Here is an 8,490-nt window from a genome sequence, read left to right as displayed (position 1 = left end):
TGCATGGGCTACGGCTTTAGTCTTAATCACCATAGAATCTAATGCTTTGCATGACCTAGGTTATATTGCCTAACCAAGCTATTAACCAAATGCATGTAAATAGGTTATATGGATCTTGATCACGTTCATATTTCTTGTTAGGGTGATTACCGTCAAATAGATACCAAAAATATAAACCTGAACCCCTAAAATCATACATAGGATTTAATCAAAGGATTCCTCATCCTAGATTGTACCTTCCATTAATTCACACTCTACCCTGTCAATTGCTCACCTTATTTTGTTATATTTATTGCTTTCAATTAGTTAGTTAATTATCAAAAACCCAAACATTTATCCAACCCTTTAAACAATTAGATCATTCTAGGTAGATTTGCTAGTTATAACAAATAGTCTTTGTGGTTCAATCTCGTGCTTAGCACAATATTACTTGTTGCGATAGGATACACTTGACCTTAATTTTGCTATATATCCAAAGAGCATCACCCAGACATATTCCCTCCAAACGTCATCAACCCTGAATGTCCGTGGTCAAAGGGTTCCGTTTGTCGTAGCGGAAGAATTCCTTGCATTCCTGGCATTGGTTGGGATGACTGCCAGGTCGGATGGATCGTCATAATAGGATCTTGGTGTGAGTAGTGGTCTGGATGGCTATGTGGTGTCATGCGACTACTCTGACTCATCCGATTTGGCTCTCGAGATGGCTGTGGAAGCGTAGATATGGCAGGAATAGTTGGTTGTTGTATGGAGATGACAACAGGTTCTTGAGGGGCAGCCGTTACGGCGGTATTGTGTTCAGCGATTGTAGTTAACAAACTAATCATTCGATCCCCAGCCGCTTAGCTCATATTCGAAGCCAAGACATGTCCTGCCATTTGTACAAAATCGCTATTAGACATCTCCATCTCAGTTTGCACTTGGACCTCCAATAAGGGACTCAACTGCCCTGAAGGATTCGACGAGCTGGGTACCACAGGCTGTGTACTCGTAGGCTGCCGTGGACCTCTTGAGTTCGTACTAGCTGATCTGGTTGTAACTCCGGCCGTTCGTGATGGTTCTGACATGTTCTTAGGGTACCTTTAACCAAATGTTGGTAAAAAAGGTCCACGTTCACCGCACCAATGATAACTTGCTAGATTCGATTTGATGATCTTCGTCGCGGTTACCTGCAAAACAGAACCGGAGACAGGATCTCCGGGAAAACTCTCCGACGATCAAGTCAGTTTTATGGGAAGGTTGGTAAATTGATACTGGTATTGTGGGGAAAAGATGTGAACGTACCTCCCCATTTGCTTCTATGTCCTTTTTATAAGTGTTCCTAGGTAACCGCCGGGGGCGGTTACTCTTTCCAGGCCACGTCCCTTACGTGGCTACAAACGTGGTCTCGTTTGTTTTGAGTGGGAGGTTTAATGCTCCGTTTAGGATTTCGGGGCGGTTACTCGTTTTACCCGCTTCCTTTATTCGGAGCCCGTTTGATCTTGAACCATGGGCCTAAGTATAGGTTGGGCCCGTGTTTATGATTCGGCCCGGTTTGGTTTCACGGATCATCATCCTTAGATATAAAATGTGACATTTTGGTAATGATATTCAACATTATTAGTTTACTAAATACTTTTCATACCCCACTCATACAATATAACACTTAAACATGTTCCATTTTTACCTTATGCATACACTATAACACTTAAACATAATTCCAATTAAAACAACTTCCTCACTTTCTAATACCTTAATCATTCCATTAAAAATGAAATCAATTAGTTTTAGACACCACTTTCTCAATTTTTTCACTTTCATATTTCAAACTAAAACCACTTTTCCACTTCTAATTCTTTGTGCATAGACATTTCATAAATTTATTTTCTAAACCACTTTTCCACTTAATTAGAACTAAAACCACTTTCCCCCTTCAAATTGTTTGTGCATACACATTTCTTCATCAAATAGTTTTATAAACCACTTTTCCATAACTTAATTAGATCTAAAACCACATTTCCACTTCAAAGTTCTTTTTACATACATTTTGTGTTACAATTTTTTTCCCATAAATATATGCCATTATCATCAAATCTTACATAAACACACTTCTTTTCTATATTTTGTTTTCTATATTCAATTAAGAGTGAAACACCAATCATAAACCTTTTACCACCTTTTTTACCGTTTCTACATCTATTCAATCAAAGTAATTGTGTGTTGTAATTTGTCTCATATCCAATTGTAAGTTTCTATTAATTCTCTACTAGATTTGTACTTATGTAGTATAATTTTTTATATGCATTTAAATTTGTATTTTGGCTAATTTACTTCATCGTGTGTTTTCAGCTTCTATTCCATCGGGATCACGATTGTAAGGTACACTTTTGGTTAAATTTTTCTTTTAGTAACATAATACAATTTTAATAAAACATTAAATGAAAAAATATAAATTGTTTCTTCTACCTTATTAAATTTGAATCCTTCCTAACTAGGTAATTACACTTTCTAAATAACATTTATAGATGGTTCTTATAAAGATACCTCTCCATGCTTTGCTCCGGGAATTTTTTTCCCACATGGAATTGCCTCCTTATAAAGAGAAAATGAATCGTGAAATCGATACCGGTTACTATTGCTACTGCATTACAATTCCTTCTTCAAAAAATAACCATTCTGATAATGCATCCGTAGATATTTACGAATGTAGCTCGCCGGTTTCTGACGATGCTAGAAACTCGGCTGCTCAGCGTGCATTTGAATATTTGATGTCTTTATACGATATTAAATTTAATGACTTCAGCTCTGAAGAAATCATAGAAATTGAAGAAAAGAAAAAACGCTCGCCTTGGTCCAAGTGACAGGGGCTGAGTCAATAGCCGTGCTTGATCGTAAATACACGACGTTAAAAAATTTATATGAACGCGTTTTACAAGTCCTACATTCTATAAGTTCACTATTTGGTGGTTTTGATTTGGATGAGTTTTCTACTGATTTATAGCTTTGTATCCCGCCAGTTTTAAAAAAATCTATTATCGCGTGTATTATGTCTTTTTTATGGAATAAGATTGTTGATTAATTTAGTACACAGTTACAATTGAGCATTTGATTTATTTTACTACATATTTGACTGAATCTCTTTTTTTAGAGACTTTAATTTTGACTTATACACAAGAAAATCACTAAAACTCATGTGTTATACATTAGTATTTTATCACAACCTTTATTATATAAGAAACAAATGTATATAAAATTAAGAAATTGCATTCCCTGAGTTTTATATTCCTAAGACTATAATCATCCTCTACTACCTTCTTCAAATGCTCCTGCACCTAAAACATAAAAAATGCTTAAATTCTAATGATCATCAGACAACTAAATATTGAATTTAAATTTTATTTATTGCTATTGTATATAAAGAATATTTCGTCCATATAAAACTAAAGACTTGCTTTGTCACCCTTGCATATTTCTATATAAATTAACTAACTAATTTTGTTTTAATGTAGTTTTACAAACAAGATGCCATCAATCGTAACTTCCTTTGAGGCTTTATTACGCTTCACTCTTATACAGCTTGAACTACCTCTGCCAAGGATTGAAACTGAACATAATCATCCAAATCATTACTATTGTCATGTTTTCTATGTCCATCGGGATAAGAAAAACGACGAACATATTTTTGATTTTTTTGCTCGAGTTCTGAAAGCTCAAATGAAGCAAAAAAAAAGAGCATGCTACGCTGTTCTGAAATCTCTCCAACAATTATATGGTATTAAAATAATTGACTTCAATCATAACAAACTGGAAACCCTTCGTTTAACGTATCGTAAACAACTGCGTGAAACATCTGTCCTAGATCCTCATGTGACTTTGTTATCCGCCTGCACATCTCTCAAGAAAAAAATTGACTTTGTTGTTCGTCTAATGTCTCGCATAGAGAAAATAGTTACTAGAATAAATAATATTATTTAGTTTGTTGTTGTTTTCTTAGCAACCTCCGTCCACTACTGTACCAAGCTTTTAGGAAAATAGTGAATAATTATGTTTTGTGTTCACTAAATTATTTACATATAACATAGATGGGATTAGATAAATCCACTAAACATCAAAACAACTTCCATTTCCTCGTTTTTTAGTATTTTTATAGAATCTATTTTTATATAAATCTTTTACCGATAAAAAGCTTCACCATTTTATTGGAAAAATAAATTATAATTTATCAATTTCTTAGCCATTCCTTTCCCACTATCAAGTTTGATTATAATCGTTGTTCAAATTTTTTTATATATACATAACACAGATATTCCTTCTAAATTGCCTACAACATGGCCATCTCTCCATATTAATTAAATATTAATTTTTTTTTTATAATAGTTAACTATGAAAGCTCATCCATTATATATTCATTTAAGATTTAATGTTGTCTTTTTCCTTCTCTCTCTCTCTCTCTCTCTCTCTCTCTCTCTCTGTGGCGATGACGAAGGCGACTGCGAAGGGAAGGGTGGATTGGTCGGTGAAGGCGGGCGGAAGGCCGGTGTTGGATCTGGCGAGTCCGGTTGCGGGGCGCGGGCTGGGTGTAGATCTGGTACAGGAGGAGGCTTGGGCGGCTGATGATGGGAGATCGGAAGGATCTCCTCGGGGTAGACGGCGGAGTAACGAAAGACCGAGGGATCGGTCCAGGGATCGTAGTAGATCGGAGTGGGCTGATGGTGGGGAGGCGGATCTGGTTAATTCGGTGCCTGTTTCGGTGGTTGGGGTGGCCGATCTGGATCAAGGAAGGGAGGGTTCTGCGGCTACCGCGTCTGGCGTTGGGGAAGGAGAAGGTCCGATGTTTTCGGCTGTGGACCGTGGGGTTGAGCAAAACGTTGTGATGGGGGGGACACGTCCTATGCTTGGTGCTCTGGGAGTGCCGGCCGCGCAAGCAGGGTATTCTTTGCGGCTTGCGCAGGCCCCGCTGGCCGCGCAGGCCGTGCTTGCCGCGCAGGCATTTGTGCCGGGGGACTTAAGTCTTTTACTTTCGGGACAAACTATGGAAGGTGTTTCATCCCCAGGCACTCGGGTTACTCAGGGCCAGCATGCCCAAGGTTATCAAAAGGATGGGGGAGCTCCCTCCTGGAGGGATAAGTTGTTAGGGGTGGTGGAGGAGGAACCCATGATGGAGGAGGATACTTTTGAGAACGATGATGGGGATTTTCTCTCCGATTCCGATTCTGAGGATGGTCAGCCTGAGAACCCTTTGTGTCCTAGGATCCGTCTTTCCTCAGAAGACAAGCGGGTCATGAGATCCAAGTGGAAATTGGCATTAATTGTCACTGTTTTGGGGAAAAGAATCAGTTTCAACTACTTTGCCCAGAGGATTCAGGCTCAATGGGCTAAGAAAGGGAAGGTTACCATCACTGACCTTGATAATGACTATTATGTCATTAGATTCACAAGGGCTGAGGATTACAATACGGTGGTCAATGGTGGACCGTATATTATCTCCAATCATGTTTTGGCTCTGAGACCTTGGGTCCCAAATTTTGACCCCCATGACTGCTCTGTTAACAGAATCCTTACTTGGGTTAGGTTCCCAGGCATTCCTCTTGAATACTATAGTGATAGATTCCTGAACAAGATTGGTAGCCTGGTTGGTAAGGTCCACCATGTCGATAAGACTACCATTGGGGCAGTAAGAGGCAAGTTTGCCAGGGTCTGTATTGATATTGATCTTGCTAAGCCTCTTCTTTCTCAATTCTGTATTCAGAATAAGGTTTTTCATATTGAATATGAAGGTATACATAATATCTGTTTTGAATGTGGTATGTTTGGCCATACATTTGAGGGATGTCCTAAGAAGAGGAAGGAGGCGGAGGAGTTGATGCAACCTATCATAGGTGGAGCTGAGAAAAGTCAGGGGGAAGAAAGGAGTTTTGGGCCATGGATACTGGCCAAGAGGTCAGTGAGAAGGAAGCCAAGTGCTAATGTTAGTTCTATTCATCCGCCAGATATTAGTCGGAAGATGACTACGCTCCAGATTGCCCCTGAGATCAAGGTCAGACCCCCGGATATCAAGAAGAGGAGTGAGGCTGGTGTGGTCTCAGCTTCTGGCTCGGGGTCTAGGTTCGGTGTCTTGTCCCTGGAGGAAGGTCGGGAATCGGACCCTTCCAATGAACAGATTGATTTGAGCATGCCTGGTCTGGAATCGGTCGAGCCTGTTTCTAGTCGGGGTAAATCTATTAATCCCCTCTTTGTCTCTGATGCTAAGGATAAAGGGAGCTCCCAGTCTCACCTTTCTACAGGGGAAGGGTCGAGTAGTAAGGCTGTTTCTCTGAATCCTCCTGTGGATGCTCCTATTGGAAAAGCTATAGGAGTGAGTAAGATGAACATGAAGAAACTTAAAGTGAAACCTAAGAAGAACCTTAATGGGTTAGACTCTTGGGCTAAAAGGGGACCTTCTGGGACTTCCTCTAGGCTCTCAGGAGCCCCGAATAAATACCTGATCTAGGGTTTGGGCTTGTGTTAGTAGTCTTCCTTTCTGATGGATTTCTTTGTTTGGAATGTTAGAGGTGCGGCGAGCAAGGAAACCCGCATTCATGTTAATGATCTTATTAAACAGTTTAACCCCTCCTGTTTTGTTCTTCTAGAGACCAAGGTCAGTGGAGCCAAAGCAGACGAGGTGGTTAGAAAGTTTAAGAATTGGAATTGTGTCAGATCGGAGGCTACTAGCCGGGCTGGGGGGATTTGGCTCTTTTGGAAGCCAGGTCTTGTTAATATTGATATTGTTAGTATGGACTGTCAGTTCATTCATAGTAAGGTGTGCTACCCTGGTAATAAACATTTCTTTGTTACCTTTATTTATGCCGATCCTGTTCTTTCTAATCGTACAAGGTTGTGGGAGATCCTTCATTCTATTAGCTCTAACATGGTGGAGGCTTGGTTGGTGGCCGGGGATTTTAATGATATTGCCCTTTTAAGTGATCAGAGAGGAGGGGGTAATCATTATGTGAACCGGTGCCTTAACCACAAGCGTAGTATGGATCTGTGTGGGCTTTCAGACCTGGGTGCTGCTGGCCACAAATTTACCTGGAAAAGAAATAGCTTGTTTGTGAGGTTGGATAAGGTGTATGCTAATGTTGCGGCTATCTGTAGGTTTCCTGAGGTCAAGGTGCTGAATCTCCCCTTCCGTCACTCTGACCATTGCCCTATCCTCATTAGTTTGGTCAAAGGTAACCGGCTGAAAGGTAACAGACCCTTTAGATATCTTGTGGCTTGGGATTCTCATCCCGACTTTAGGAATTTCGTGAAAACCAATTGGCATCCCCACTCTGATGTTCTCCTCGCTGCTGAGGAATTCAGAAGGAAGGTGGTTGTTTGGAATAAAGACATCTTTGGCCATATTATCAGGAGGAAGAATAAACTCTTGAGGAGGATGGAAGGCGTTCAACGTTGCTTGGAGGCTCGTTTCGACCATAGCTTAAATGGTCACCTTAGAGCTCTCCAGAACGAGTTGGAAGCTGTGCTTAGACAGGAAGAGCTTCTTTGGTTCCAGAAGTCTAGGAAGGCCTGGATTCAAGACGGGGATCAGAATACCAGGTTTTTTCATCTCTCTACGATCATTAGGAGACAGAGGAATAGGATTGATGCTATCAAGGACGCTAGTGGCGAGTGGATTTTTGAGGAGGAAGACATTCGTCGCTCAGCCCTTGATTTCTACAAGGACCTGTTTAGAGAGGAAGCTGTGGACTTGGAGAGTGCCCACTCTGGTATTTCCTTTCCTCGTTTGGGGGAGGAGGCTATTAAAGATGCTTTCCATCCTATTGACCTTAAAGAGATTGATCTGGCCTTCTCTAGCATAGGGTCCACTAAGGCTCCTGGGATTGATGGTATCCCCGCTAGTTTCTATCATAAACACTGGGATACTATTAAGGAGGGCATATACAGTTTTGTGTTAGGTGTTTTTGGTGGCTCTAACGATATCAGGTCGGTTAATAAAACCCTCATTGTCTTGATTCCTAAGGTTGTTAAGCCTTCCTCCTTCCTCCAGATGAGACCCATCAGTCTTTGTAATGTTTTGTATAAAGCTATTACTAAGATTGTGGCTAATAGAATCCGGAAGATCCTTCCGGATATAATTAGCCAGAACCAAGGGAGCTTTGTTCCTGGTAGACAATTGATGGATAACGTTGTTATTGCCCAGGAGGTTGTCCATTCTATGAAGATTAAGAAAGGTAAGAAAGGGATTGTGGCCCTCAAACTGGATCTGGAGAAAGCCTATGATAGATTGAACTAGAGCTTTCTTCTGGATAGTTTAGCCAAAGCTGGCATCCCGGAGAACTGGAGGATTTTGATTGAGAAGTGTATCTCCTCTCCTGTTTTCCAGGTCATGATCAATGGGGACATGTCGGATGAGTTTTCTCCCTCCAGAGGAATTCGTCAAGGAGATCCTATGAGTCCCTTCCTCTTTGTTATTGCCATGGAAAGACTGTCTCACCTGATCCAAGAGGCGGTGTGCAAAGGGACTCTCCACCC

This window comes from Euphorbia lathyris, chromosome 5 (genome assembly GCF_963576675.1).
Source record: "Euphorbia lathyris chromosome 5, ddEupLath1.1, whole genome shotgun sequence".
NCBI lineage: Eukaryota > Viridiplantae > Streptophyta > Magnoliopsida > Malpighiales > Euphorbiaceae > Euphorbia > Euphorbia lathyris.
This window is presented reverse-complemented; position numbering follows the sequence as displayed.